General features: G+C 31.9%; 1 long non-coding RNA gene across 1 annotated transcript; it reads left to right on the top strand.

The window, feature by feature from the left end:
• Window positions 1–5,989: 5,989 nt before the first annotated feature.
• LOC109121218 (uncharacterized) lies at window positions 5,990–14,490 on the top strand. Its single transcript, XR_002028667.3, has 2 exons — window positions 5,990–6,785; window positions 14,113–14,490. It is a non-coding gene; the product is annotated as an uncharacterized lncRNA (long non-coding RNA).
• The last annotated feature ends 1,487 nt before the right edge of the window (window positions 14,491–15,977 follow it).

The raw sequence follows: 15,977 nt of genomic DNA, 5'->3' as shown, positions 1-15,977 counted from the left end.
AATATTCTCGAATTGAGGGCAGAGGAGCTTGCCCATTAATCCAAGCTTTGTACATTTCGGTCATATCTTATCTTAACTTTTTCACCTCTTCTATAGGTACCGATTCTTGCGAAACCATTTAGATTTGTGCATCTTTATTTTCCGACTCTGTCCCGTCTTTACGTGCCATTTTTTCTTTCCCTTTTGATCTTGTGTTATATTTATGAGATGCCAACTCTCCTCACAAACCAACGACCTTTTAAACTCTCTAAATTCTTATATATATTTAAAAAACATGTGTTAGGATTCAACATATTGAGGATACTAAATTCACGTTGCATGTTATGCACCTAGATTTTCATATGTCTATAATGTGTTTTGGAAGACTTTTATGTTTCATCCCGGCTTGGGACGACTTGCTTATGTCATTTGGTCCCCTACTTTACTTCAATAATTTGAATGCATTTTGATCAAACCTATTAAAGGTTGCCTACGTATCATGTTTGAACATGAATCAGATCATTATGTAGTTCATGTGGATAAATTTCTTTCAAAAGAAAAATACGACATTTGTTTAACTTTAAAATGAAAATACCATTCAAATAAAATGACCAAAATAAAAACATCAAAGTACTTAAGAATAAAACAAAATTTGATGAACTAAAAAGAAAAAAAATAAATAAAAATCCATCTCTGATGTGGGGCTAATGCATGCGCCTCTCGACCTAGGCTCTCATCACTTCGAGTGAGATGACCACCATAAACATCAATCAATCTCTCTGTCAATTGAAGCACTTGTACTTTCGCCTCCTCCATATTCTCGTGACAATTCTGCAACCATTTTTCAGTATTGACAACTGCATCACTCAGATGCTCTTCATGTTCTTGAAGCTCTTCAATTTGGTTATGAAATTATTTACGCTCTTCCATCCATTGATTTTTTCGGTCGCCACTTCTGCTTGATACAATGTGAAACATTTTGCGATGTCCCTTTCTCATCCCATAGAGGCTTTTAATTGATTTTGTAACGTAGCTTGCGCATGTATTAAGAGGCTCTTTTCTTTCTTATATTCTTCCTCTTGTTTCTCCATAGCACCTGTGACAATTCCCAAATCTTCATGTAGGGTTCGTATAGTAGATAGATGCTTCTTTTCAACTCTTTTTTTCAATCAATGCAAATCTTTTCTCGAGTATTGCATCACTTAGAGCCAACTCTTCTTTAACATTTTTCAGGTCATTACTTAGCATATCTAAAGTAGACCTATAATTTCTTTCCACCTCGAGTCGGGCCTTCTTGATTCTTACTTCAATTTCCTCTTCTCGATCTATGATTTCTTACGCTGATCCTTCGGGTATTACTTTGAGAGGGGCATGATCAATGAACCAATGGAGGTATAAGGGGTCAACTTTTTCTTCAACACGATTATCATCCATAGCTTTTAAACCTAAAGTTCGACTACCACCCCAAATCTTTTGAGCTTCTGATTCTCGATCTCGATCTTCAAATGTTATCTCCCACACAGAATTCTGCGTATCCTCAGTTTTTGGTAAAATTTGTTTTTGTCCTAGTTGGTGTAGAACTCAGAGGGGTATGTATGGTTGGAACCCGCGAATGCTTGTCAGAACAAAGAATGGACGATAGGAAGAAATAACAATTACCTCACTAGCAGGAAACCAATGATAGTTCCATCTAATTTTAGATGTCGTCAATTTAAGAAGATAATGTCTCCATGCTTTGACACCTTTTGGCAATTTGTCTCCTAATTCTTTCATCCTATCTGGGTGACTCAAAATGTAATTCGTCCAATCGGATTTGAAATCTGTCACAACACGATGGTGATACAGGTGCTCCAAAAACCACATTTGCAATAAATTGCTACAACCTTTTAAAAATTCTCTTCCTCTCTACATTTAATCAAAGAGCGATAAATATCAGCCAACATCATCGGCAATATAGTGGATTTCCTTTTCTTTATCATAACGGTGACTATTCCTGACAGACGACTATCGAATTTTTTATCCTTCATTGGAAAAATCATAGCTCCCAAGAATGCTACCATGAATGCTTCTTGTCTAGATTTTTCCCAAGTAGGGAGACGTTGTCCATTTTAAAATTGTTTTCCATAGCTTGAAAATCCTTTCTTCTTTCTATATCTTGAGTACAAGAATTCCAAAGAAATCAACCCATTATCAAAACACTCCTTATGATGATGGATGATGTGCATCTGTTCTAGAAATTTACCTATGCTGACACTCTTAGGAGCTATCAGTGTTTTTGTTTAAAGATCCTGGCCTGAACCTGTGAAACCACCAAATTCTTCTAATGTAGGCGTCAACTCAAAATCACTAAATCGAAACACATTATTTGTGGAATCCCAAAACGGGATCAAAGCCTCGATCAAACCTCTGTCAAGACTAAATCTCATGATATCCGCAAGGAAACCAAAAAGTTTGAATATCTAAGTCCAACTAAATTCATCCATATTGTTCCATCAACCCATTAGTAATTGTGGGATTTTCTCTGTGATCATAAACTTTGGGGGATCATTGACCATTTCGACTAGTTCATCCCTTTGTCTTTTATAACACCTCATAGATCTCATGATTACCTGGTTGAGAAAAAGAAAATCGGGATTTTTAAAATCAAATTTAATTGTGAAACTTTGATAATTCGAAATTATTTATTGGAGTAGTTAAAATAATAAAAATAAAAATTATTCGGAATGTTTAAAGTGATCATTTATTCAGGTTGTTTTTGAAAAGAATGACCAGATAAAGAGACCATTTTGATCAAAAAAAGAAAAAGAAAAAGAAAAGAATGTGTGTATGTACAATTTAAAAGACATATATACATATATCATTAATATTATTATTTTTATTCTTTATGCATTCTTTTAATAAAAGTGAAAATAAAATTGAGGATTAGTTGTGTATGTATATATATGTGTATTAGTTTGTTTATTTTTAAACATTGGTTGAAAATGGTTAGAAAATATATATTTATTTCTTTAGTCGATTATCCTAAGCCGATCAATATTTTGTTATAGTCTTTACATGAAGCAACAAGTAGCACAAAATGCTCATGATGGTCTCACGAAAAGGTCATGTCCTAGTCAGATTGGGCCCCTATGACGAATCTCGCTAAGTTACATGCACATGATGCAAATTAATCGGAACCTAGTGAGGATATCATGTCTGAAAGTATTAATTCTACTAAGGTTTAACTTGAGGAGAAAAGATATCTAGACTGGCTCTAAAACGAGCGGACAACTCGAGTAAGGAGTAGCAACGTACCGGTAGTAAACGCTTTCCGGCTTTGTACATGGGTGCTCCCATCCTGTACATATTTAACTGAAAGTCCTTCACCATGGATCGAAGATCCACTGGCTATCTTGATAGAAGCTGGGTGCGCACTCGCAATTCCCATATTATTATTAGAGAAGACTCAATATGGTTCGTGAGAGAAGACAGTTATAATCCAATCCAAATATTATCAAAATATTAAATAAATAATTATCATATTAAATTAAATAAATATAATATCCAAAAGCGTAAATATGTAAATCATAGTCATACATAAATCAATATTTAAAGCTCGAATTCTAAGTTAGTGATCCCCAACGGAGTCGCCATCTGTCACACCCCTTTTTTTTTCTCAATATTTTTTTATTTTTATTGTTTGAAAGAAAAAGTGTTTTTCCATTTAAAGTGACGTTTTGAAAAGAAATAATTATTATTTAGAGTCGTCACTTGGAATTGAGTTTTGTTGTTCCAAGTCACCTTATTTAAATCTCCAATCAAAAGAAAATTTGACTTTATTTTTATTGGTCTGCGAACTAGTAATCTGAGTAAGGAATTCTGTTGACCGAGGGGTAGGTGTTATGCACCCCTCGAGTCCCGCGGTTTCTGGCACGATCGCTTTATTGACTTTAGTCTGACTTAAATTAATTTTTAGACATTATATTATTTAATTAATAATAAAATTATTATTTACCCTCAAATTTATAGTAAATTTATTTGAAATTGGCTTATTTATTTTAAATGTTTTTATTTTTTAATGTTATCAAAAAATTTCTTCAAATTAGAATTTGTGTTGAAAAAAGATTTTTTTGAGTTCAAGATAATTTAGGAATATATATTTATTTATTTATTAGATAAAAAATAAGATAAATAATTAAATTTAATATGATATGAAGTTAGTTTTTATCAAGAAATACTAAATAAATTAGGAATGTTATTTTTTTTAATCAAAACAAAATTGTCCCCTTTTTTAAAAACCTTTTTTTTCTCTTTTTTCTTTTTTTTTTCTCTGCACGTTTTTGTTTTATTTTAAATTTTATATTTTTTTTCTGTACAATTTCTTTTTTATCATTATTTTTATTTTATTATTATTTTATATATTTTATCTTCTTCTCCCCCTTTTTTTTTTTAAAAAAAGTTGTCACTTTTTTTCTACTTTCTTTTTCATTTTTTTTCTACTTTTTGTTTTATTAGTTTTAAAATATTTTTATTTTCATTCTTCTTTTCTCTTTTTTGTTTCGATTCTTCACGTTTTTTTTCTTCTTTTTTTTATTTTCTGTTTCTGTTTTTTTAATAAAAAAATGGGTTATTTTTTTATGTTTTTTTTTAATTCTTATGTTCTTTTTCATTTTTTTAATTACTCTTTCTCATTATTTTTCATTTTAGTTATAACTCTTAATAATATTTATATATTCTATCAATTATAAACTTTAATAATTTGAATTAGATAAATATCTTATACTTATTCTAAATATAATTTTTAATTCAAATAATGTGTTAAAAAAATTGAAACATATTACACATAAGTTTTTAAATTTATAATCAATTAAAAATTTTAGTTTACATCCTAATCTAACAAGTTTATAAATTTTATTTTATTTTTTTAGTGAAAAACTAGGCTCCAGAAAATCATTAGCTATAAATTATCACAAAATAAATTTTGATATAACTTGCATCTAAAAAAATAACAGACACTAATAATAATGCAAAAAAAAAATATGTATGATACATCTTTTATTTTATATTGTTTTTGTTAGCAAATAACATTTTCTTTTTGTTTCGTTTTTCAGATCGAGAGAAAAAATTATAAAAATCATAAACATGCATCACTAATTGATATTAAATAATAAAATACGATTCAAAGAACTTCATATTATTAGATTCAAATTTTCATACAACATTACATTTAAATAATGCGAGAATTTAGATGTACCTCGCTACGAAAATGGATATCACGAAAAATAATTTCTAAAATCTACTGATTCGAGCCACGATTTAGGACCACAACAAAAAATACTAACTTTAACCTAATTCTCCAAAACAATAACTCACTTTTCTTCTCTTTTTGTTAGCTCTATATCTCTCTCTATATGCTTTTTTCAACTGAACGTGGGATTATATAATATTTTTTGTGTGAGAATCTGGTGTTAATTTTAAGAAACGTAGTGTAGGGGGATTAAGATTAAATTTAAAAAATACTTGAGAAAATTGGGGTTGAGATAAGAATATAAAATAAATAAATAATAATAATAGAAAATAAACAAAATAAACATAAATAAAAAAATTGTGTGAAGTTTTAAAAAAAAACGTCCAAAAGGAAAAAAAATACAAAAAATTAATAAATGGGATGAGATTTTTTAGGAAAATACATTACGAAGTTGGGAATGATTAGGATAAGGTAAAACAAATTTGAAATCTTTAGGAGTCCTCTTTTTTTTTCTTTTTCTATACTTTTTCATAATATTTTCTATATTATTATTATTTTTAGACTATATAATTAACAAATAACTTAAATTCCCAACTTGTATTTATCATTTTTCTTATTATTAAACTATAATTGATCTTATAATTTTTATTAATTTAGAATTTCTTATTATTATTTTATTTTATTTTAAATATAACCCTTTTTTAAATTGATGTAAAATATATTATGTTTTGGTAAAAAAATTAGGTGTTCACAACATTAAACTATTGCATTTCATTACATCTACTCCGCCAAATGACAAATATTATTAAATTAGTTTTTAATTAAACTTATAGTTTTGAGTTATTATTTTATATTTAAGTCACTTATTTTGTTTCATTAATATTAAGAAGCTCATAAATGAATTATACTAATTTGTCTTACTTAGTTTTAGTCAAACTCAACGAAAATAAGCCCATAAAATCTCGATCTCTAAAAACTCAAGCCCATGTCGAGCAGTAAAGCAATGTTGCGACTCCACCTGTCTTGCACGTGTTGTCTTCCCAGTAGGATAGTATTGTTCGCAGCAGAGAAAAAGCAACGCGTCTCTGTCCTTGGGATCGTTAGATCGAGCTATTCCTCACCCCAAGGACTATCGAAACGATTTTCCCGTCCGTTCCCCTTTCCACTTTCGGAATAGGTTTAAATGATAGAAAAAAAGTTTGTTCGGACAAAACAGTGAAAGATATCTGGGCGTTTCAATTTGAAATGGGCCTCAAATCTGGATATTTTTCGTCCCTCCCCCCCAAAAAAAAAAATTAATTGAAAACCCTATGAATCTCCAATATTTTTTCTATTTTGCTTCATGGTGAGAGGAGAATTTTTTTTTCGGATAAGAAATTTTTTTGAGAAAGTTGGAAAAAAATAGGCAAAAATAGAGAAAATTTGGATCAATGTAGAAATAAAAATGATAGTTTTGTATTCTCTGAGTTTCTAAGGCTACTGTTTGGAGTTCGAGTTTCTCGTTGTAGCTTCAGTCTTTGCGGTTGAATAGTTCACTTCTATCTCGTGGTTTTATTCCAATTTCGCTGCCTAAAAGAAGGTAAAAGCCCCTCCTTTAGTTTTGCTCGTTTAACTTTTGATTCTTCTGCATTTCTTCTGTATATGTGTTCAACTGAGACTTCTCAAGGTTGATTGGAATCATATTTGTTTGGTTTGCTGAAGTATGCTTAAGCATATTTAATGTTTCTTTCATGTTCTTTTTCGTATTTTGAGTTTTTTTGTTGTTGTTTAAGTTAATTCAGCTATTATATTTTCTATTTATCATCCTTTTTTTTTAAAAAAAAACAACCTTTATGGGGTTTGAAGTGAGGTAAAGCTTTGTGTTTTCATGAATATCTTGCAGTAAGGAGGCTGATTTTGGTTTTGAAGTATATGTTTTAAATTTCATTTGTTTCTGATGGATGTTTGGTCATTCAATAGTCAGTGGTTTTTCTGTTATGACCCGTCTGTGTGAAGCTTCTTGAGTTTAAGCTTTCTTCGCTCATAGAATTTAAGTTACTTTCTAGTCGATTAATTTGTGTTAAATCTGTCCAGTTTAGTTTGATCTCGTTATTGGAGGAATTTTTCATTTTCCTTTGGAGAGTTGTCAAGACATCGTTTAAAAATTAGGAAGTTATTTATGCCATTAGCTTGTTTATCTATTTTCTGTCACTAGTGTTGAGAATTATTTATTTTTTCCATGTTTAGTGGATATCTTAAATTTGCTTAAATTTTGGTTGTTACTGTAGCAATTTTTGGGGTCATTTCGTTGGATTTTGGTTCATCCCAAACCATCTTGTTAGAATTATGTTTTAAAAGAGGAAAAGGGAAAGTTGATTGACTAGCTTCTAACTTTGGAGCATGAACGTGTGTTGAATATGTTAAAGTTACTGTCAAAATGTGTTGTTGTCATGCCAATCTAATGTTTGGTCTTACTATAATTGAATCATCTAATAGTATTCGGGATTTTCTGGCTTTATTGTTCATCTTAGTTCCTTGTCATACTTTAGCCTCTTTCGGTTCATTATTATCCTATGAGTTTTAATCTCCCTTATCTTTAGAGTTACAGCTTAAGATGTTACCATCGAATACTATTTTCCGCTCTGTTTATTTGCATGTAAATCTGCCCTAGTTCATCAAAAGCTCTTTCTTCCTTGCATTTTGAGAGAACTTTTAAGGTACAAATTCTTTATTGAGTCGGCCAATCAATAGAACCGAAGAGAAATTCCATGAATTTGGCGTAAAGGTTTTGGTGTCGGAAAATTCAAATCATGGCAAATAAGTTTAAGATTTTGGGTCGAGAAGCGTAAATTTATTTTTTGAAATTTGTATTTTGTTATTTTTGGGACGAAACCTTTGTTTCTTTTATTATCATTCTATAGTTAGAAGTTTAGGACAGGTGGAAATGGGCAGTGGGTCCAAATACCGGTCCACACGGATAGAAATCGGATTTGGACCCAACTTTCTCTCTCTCTTTTACATTATTGTGTATTTTTTTATTTGTGGTTATATCGTTGGTTTTAGGGTTTAAAATTCAATCCCTCACAAAAAGCTATTTCCTTTTGACGACTCTATTAAATTAACCAAGTATAAATAATCTTTAAACAAATTTTGCAAGTCAAATATCACTTAGCTAGTAAATTAATATTTCACTTTCAAACAAATTCTAAATAATTTTTATCTCAAAATTAAGTTTGATATTTTATCCAAATAATTTAGTTGTCGGAGAATCACAAATTAGAGAATATTTTTGGTGTCGTAAAAACCTTCCTAAAATAGTAATAAGAACTCCCGAACCCCGTCAAGTTTTCACTAGAATTAATGTTTTAATCTTTTGAAAACAAAGGTTTCTTGATTTTGCTCAAATGAAATTGCGACTCTAAGTAACAAGTCTAAAAACTAAATTTTTTTGATTCCAAAGGAAATAAACAACAACGACCTGTAGGAGATGTAGTGTAGGTTATGTTAGGGAATTTAGACCAAGTGTGGAACCACGAAAACCAATGACAGATCAATGGTCGAGTGACGGCCTATTTTGCACATCCGTCGTTAAGATATGAAATTCTGAGTTCTAGTACCTGAACCATGGAGGTGCTTATGGTCTGTAGGTCGACCCACGGTCCGTAAGTACTATCTTTAGTCGAAACCACATCCTGGACTAATTTTCCTTATTTTCCTTTTGAGTTGGTTTAGGATTTGTCTTCTAAAAATATTAGTTGTAATTTCCCCTTTTCGAAGGTTAGACATTATTGTAGACTTTTGTTTTTGGTCTTCTGGAATTATTTTGCTAACTCTTAGCAATTTAATTTTTGTAAGATGATTTATGCAATTGCACTTTGAATTTCAATTCAAGATTTCGGTTTTCATCTATTCTAATTGTAAGTTCATTATTTATTTTAACCTAAATATGAATTATGAACTCTCAAGCATGAGTAGCTAAATCAACAACTAGGGTTGCGGGAACTATAAGCAATAACAACATATGAACTAATAATTAAGTAATTCTTGAATAGTGTTAACACATGTATTGTTAAAATTTTCGTTTAGAAGTCTTTATAGTAGTGTACAACGTCAGAAATTATCTTACCAAGAAAGTAATGAATGAGAAAAAAGATTAAACAACATAGATTTAGTTATGAATTTACTGCTATCTAATAGTTTGACTTTAATCAATTGACGTTAGGCTTAATACCCAAAGAAATTGACATGATAACTAATCAAGGGCAAACGTAAGGGTTAGTAAATACCACAGCGTACATAATCCAAGTCATGAGTGAAAGTTCCTACAATGACTACCAATCAGGTAGGATTACATACATTATCAGTCTTACATGTCAAACACTAGGATACGATTAATGTTAAGAGAATTATTGCGTTAAGAACTCGTGGGGAGCACATATGCCCTACTTTACATCTTATATTGATATTTCAAATTGTGAATCTTGTTTACTTGTTACTTAATCATTCAAACCAACAATCTGTTATTTTTTTAATAAAAAACATGTTTACTTTTCTCAGAAATAGTTTAACTAAAAATAGATAATGGTGAGTTAAGTTTATGTCTAAACCATATTTCTCGTGAGATCAACTCCAACCTACAAGTTGGGTTCTTTACATGATAATATGTCTTATACTTCTTAAGGAGGTGTAATTTGAGTGTATAAATTTGGTGCCGACACCGAGGAATACAACTAATAGATTAAGTTTACCTACATTGTTGAACTTTAATCAAGTATTTCCTGATTTTACCTTTTCTCTTTGTTTTTCTTTTATACATGTCTTATATTTTGTGTATGCCAAGTACACTGAGTCAAGGGGAACCATTGACCCGCTTAGAATCCTAATTTGAGAAAAACTTTCAGGAAAATGTCTAACCAAGGGGTACACACTTATCCAATCGGAGAGGGTCAAGGAGATGGAGTTGAACTTCAACTTACTAGAGTTGTTAATGCGGCCACCGAAATTAAAAATGGTCATCTTATAAGAAATGTAGAAAGGGTTCAAAATACGACAGTATCGAGTGCTCGTGATAACTAAATGGACGACTATGATGCGGTTTGGATTAGCGGGCCTATTTTTCTCCCTCCTTTACCTCTTTATCATACATATTTGGTGATTAGTAGTCTTATGCAAAAGCTTACCGCAAAAGGTTGTTTGTTGGGTTAGCTTAAGAAGATCCATATTCTCACATGGCCAGCTTGAGTAGTGTCTGTAAGAGTTGTGTGGGACTATCAGATTTGGATATGAACATCATAGGTTTAAGAGTATCCCCTCTGTTGTTGACTGGTGATGTTTTTGTGTGGTTTTTTGAGATCACTGAAAACTTGAGAGAATTTCCCAAAACAATAAGGCACGGAGCACTGTAAAAACAAATATTGGTAGGATCACGTTTGCTATCCAAATTACACCAAGTCAATCAAATTATAAAATTTATCCTACATTAATATCGATGGTAAATCATAGTGTGGAGTGAGAATGTGAAGTGTCTATTACAGAAAGATTAGGTGTTGATACACTAGCAGCGGTAATGATGAATTTCGATACTGAGGTTATTGATTAGTATGATGAGCTAGTTGTTGCAATTAATCGGTTCTAATTTCATTTCAAGCCAAAAAAAATTGAAATTAATAATGATGAATCCGAACACCCCACCTGCAAAACCTTCTATTGATGATCCTCCAAAAAATGAACTCAAACTCTTCCATTTCACTTGAGGTATGTATTCTTTGGACAAAACAACACCTTGTCCGTCATTATTATTGAAGACTTGATTATAGGTCAAAAATAGCTTTTATATCGGTGTTGAAGCGGTAAAAGAGGTCTATAGGATAGACAATTACATATATTATTGGGACTCCTCCGGATATTTGTTCACATAAAATCTAGCTCATATCGAACATAAAGCCAAGTATGGAGCATCAAAAGAGACTGAATACCCACAAGCAAGAGGTTGTAAAAAAAGAAATAAATAATTAGTAGGTTGGAGTCATATATCACATTATTGATAGTAGTTCAGGTTGGGTCAGTCCTATGTGTGCCGAAAAATAAAGAATCATTGTAGTTCATAATTACAATAATGAGCTTCTTCCAACGAGGCCGATGAGTGTCTGGATAATGTGTATAAAATACCACAAGTTAAATACATAGAATAAGAAATATCATTTTCCAATGTCTTGGGTCCATCCACGGCCAGTTGATGGAGAAAGTTGGTGGCTGCAATTTAAACCTTTTGGGTTGTTTTAATGACACACCCCTGGAATTCCATTACCTTTACTAGAGACTTATATGTTGAGTAATGATAATTTTAGACATAAATAAATGTAAATAACTTGTTTGAGATATATTGGGGCCATAGCTTTAAAGAAAGGTCTTAACGTCCGGAAACTAGCGAAAACAAACTAGTTAACATCCGAATGGTTGGTGAAGGTTTGAGAGGGTCATATGAAGTGAAAAACATATAAAAAGACTTAAAATGGGTAAAATTTAGTATAGAGGGACAAAACGTACAATCACAACACTCCAAGGACCACTAGAACGGTCCTTGGGGAGGACCCGAACAAGAGCGAGCAGGCTGCCAAAGCAGCCTATGTGGAGACATGAATTTTGTGGCTGCTGCTTGATGCACAACTATCACACAGGGATTTTAAATTTGCCTCGTGACGTGGGGCCTACACGAGGTCTACTGCCTCAACCTGGATTTCAAAAATAAATCATGAAATTAACCCGGCGACGTGCAGCCACTTCTCATATTTGTATAAGTTGTATTTTAAACATTTTGACTTCACAAAAAAAACCCATTTAAGTGAGGGGTCTTTTGGGTAATTTATGGGGTGACCATATAAGTTATTAGGTTCAGTTTTAAGTCAGCTTTACCCACTCCAATCAAATTTCTAAAACAAAAACCCAAAAATTACTCTCCTCTCTCTACTTTGTCTCTCCCTAAATCCTCCATTGAAGAAGCAAGAAAACTTGAAAAAGAAGACCAATTTCTCTAGGGTTTAAATTGGATTTCGTGGGTTAAGCTTCATTAAGTTATGATTTATTTCAATCTTGGGATTCTTTTCCTAAGGAGGTCCCTCCAAAAGATGATTTCTAAATCCCCCAAATATAGGTTTTCGTCTACACATGGGTCTTCTTCAAAAAAAGGAAATTATGGATCAATTGTGATAAATTATGATGAATTAATGTTTTTAAGTATATTTTGATAGTTAATTGACGATTTCCTTTGAGATTTCCCTAAACCCATGTTCTTCCCCTAACTTTATGAAGACTTTGAATTGATATGGTGAATTGTGAAAATCATGAATATGTAGATTGGCTACATTGTTGTTATTTACGTAATTGCTTCTTGAATTTACCTTGTTTATGTAATTGGCTATGTATTCTTGGTAATGGAGATATGAAGGATCTTGTAAGAGCAATGATGTATGTTGATTGGTTCTTCTTAGAGCAATTATGAATTACGAGTTGCTTAGATAATAATGCTTATAGGTCTAATGTGTGGTTGTAATATTGATTCTAAGTATTCTTCACCCTTAACCCTAGACTATTGAATTGGTATTGAATTATGCAAGTATGTCATGGAATGATTGGTATTGAATTGTGCAAGTATGTCATGGAATGATTATTATATGATTGAAAGAAGTTTCTTATGATTATAATAAAGTGTTAAGTGATCACTTATGAAGTGGTGTCTAAAGTGAAAGGATTATTCTAACTTGTGATGACCTATGAGCTAGATATGATAAGACATTTACATAGGGGTCTAGAAGAGACTAATGTTTAAGTATGTGAACTCTTACTAGGGTTGTCTTGAAAGCTACTACATAGGTTAAGGGAGGCTATGGGACTTCTCTTGCTCATTGCACATGTGGGATCCTAAGGGATGGTTCTAGTAATGTTCTTTTAAGACTATCACTATGATTATGATTATGTTGATAAACTATGAGTATTATTCATTTATTAATCATGTAATGATGAATTTATGAGAATAAGTTGTAAGTATGAAGCGGGTTGCTTAATGTGATACTTAGCTTTGGATAGGATTATGGGGTTCAATGATGACTTCTTTGCACAGAAAGTCACTCAATCTATTTAATTATTTTTTTCATTAAAATTTAGTGACATGAAATTTAATTATTAACATAAATTTTAAGAATAATATATATATACATTTAATCCATTTAATGATCCGCCCATTTGATCAAACCCGCTAAAAATATAATATTAAACATTTTGTTTTACCATTCCTTCCCTAAATCATTCCGCATTGAATATTGAACATTTTATTTTACAATTAATTACTAAAATAATGTGGGAGACAAGGTAGAATGATTTAGGGAATTAATAGTAAAATAAAATGTTCAATATTATATTTTTAGCGGGTCGGGATAAATGGAGCGGGTCATTAAATGGGTATATATTCGATTCTTAAAATTTTGGTTAATAATTAAAGTTCTATGACAGTTAAATTTAATGAAAATAAAAATTTAATAGGTTGAGTGGCTTTCTGTGGAAAAAAGTTATAGTTGAATGACTTGAGTTGAAAAAGAAAGTTGAATGACTTTTTGTGCAAACAAGTTATAATTGAGTGACTTTTGTGTTCAAAATAGAAGTTGAGTGATTTTCTGTGAAAACAATTGATAGTTGAGTGACCATCAAAGTTATTAACTCCACAAATATTTTTTGGGTGATCTTCATGTTGGGTTTTTATTATGTTGAATTGGCTTATTATGCTTCTTAGATATGCATGTTGAGTTAAACTGACAGAAAGCATGATTTTGACTAAAATTTTCCTTTTCTAATGTATTGATGATTTTGTGTATAGGAGTCATACTTAGTACATGTGGTTTATACTAACCCATATTTCTTCCTTTTTTCCCAAACAGTTTAGGTTTGGTCCATTGATGAGATTCGTGTCTACTGGAGAAGAAGACTTGGATCTTTCCTAAGTCAATTGGTGAGTCCTATTGAGTTCCAAGGATAGAGTTACTCTTCAAGTTGAGACTTCATTGTAGCCTATATGGACATATTGTAATAGACTAAGGGCTATGCCCAAACTATTGTAATTCATACTCTTGTAGATAGTTTAATGTGAGACAAAGTATTAGACTAAATTCCTAAATGTTGGTTATGTTGTCTATTACAAAAGCCTAAGTAAGCTTATTATGTGAGGAGTCTATGTAAACTCCTTATGTATATATATTATGTGTAAGCGGAAAGTCTATGTAAACCTCATGGAGTAGATGTAGATGAAAAGTTTTAAATTTTCCCGCATTTTTTACCTATGATGTGCTATGATGTATGCTAAGGGCTTGTCTTAGTCCTTTTAGAGGACGACGATGCCGCTTACACCTAAGAGGTACTTTGGGTCGTAACATTTAAGGGTACTCCTCAAGAACCCCTTGGTGGTTCTTGGGAGGTCGACCTTGATGCCCTAACCCTAAAACAATTATTCTCAGTACGAGAATCATTTTTATTATTTTAACCCTTAGACAAAACTCTAAAACACTCATGCAATACTCTAGAACTTTCTAATTTGTTTCCCTACTTGCCAGGGTGTTACACACATCCTATTGATCCACTCATTGTTGACCAACTTGATAGGCATCAACTTTGATCAAAATCTGTATAGAATCATAATACTTAGGATTAATTCTCTTTAAGAGCATACTTTTAGTGAATTGGGGACTCCCTGATCCTGGGGATCAACATTTCTCCTAGCAGGACGATCTCAAAAATCTGTTCGTGTAAGAATGATCTGAAAGATATGGGCAAGAGCGAAGTATAAAGAAACTTTCATAGAGTTAAACTCTATCACATGAAAAAGAGTAAGAAGGAAGGGAATTATTTCTTAACTGTTGTACATGTGGCACACTTCACACCGATTACCATGGTTCTACAGACACGACTTCATAGATACCCCAGAACTCTTGAATTGTGTTCCCTAATACTAATACTAAGTTTTCACGCCCTCAACTTACACCATAAACATTAACAATACTCGAGAAGCATACCTGGTTTCCAAGAAAACCTTTGGCCTGGATCTAAAGTTGGTTCTACAGTTGACCAGTACATGGCCATAAGATTTATGTGTAGCATAGGTACCAACATAGATAACTCCGACAGTTATTTCTTAAGTGTATTCAGGTATTTTCCGTGCATTTAATGCCTATACTATATCATTTTGATCATGAATCTAAGTCCTATTACAACCTCTCATTCCCATAATCTACCAAAACACTCTCATTCTCTGAAATTCCCAATTCTTCTTCTTCTTCTTCCTCTTCTTCTTCTTCTTCTTCTTCTTCTTCTTCTTCTTCTTCTTCTCTTTTTGACTTCGTATTCTTATACGTAACTAACTAACCGACCTCCCTAAACCATTAATTAATTATTAATTAATTCGCAAATCCTAAATAAAAACTAAAACATTAAAAATCATCTTGACCTGAGACTTAACCATCCACGGACTGTAGATATGTCTACTTCTTGTACTGCACACTCGTGAATATGGTACTATGTCTAGAAAAGGATAGCTTTTGGAGGCTTTTATCCACGACCTCAACCCACCGGGTGTGGGTCCATCCATGGCTAGTATATGGCAATAGTGGGTGGATGCAATTTACACCTTTTGGGATGTTTTAAGGGTACTCCTCAACGACCCCTTGGGTGGTTCTTGCGAGGTCTTACTTTGACGTGCTAACCCTAAAACCATTAATATAAGTACGCGAATCATTTTTATTGTTTAAACCGT

The sequence above is a fragment of the Solanum lycopersicum genome, chromosome 10, assembly GCF_036512215.1.
Source record: "Solanum lycopersicum chromosome 10, SLM_r2.1".
In the NCBI taxonomy this organism is placed as follows: Eukaryota; Viridiplantae; Streptophyta; class Magnoliopsida; order Solanales; family Solanaceae; genus Solanum; species Solanum lycopersicum.
This window is presented reverse-complemented; position numbering and strand designations above follow the sequence as displayed.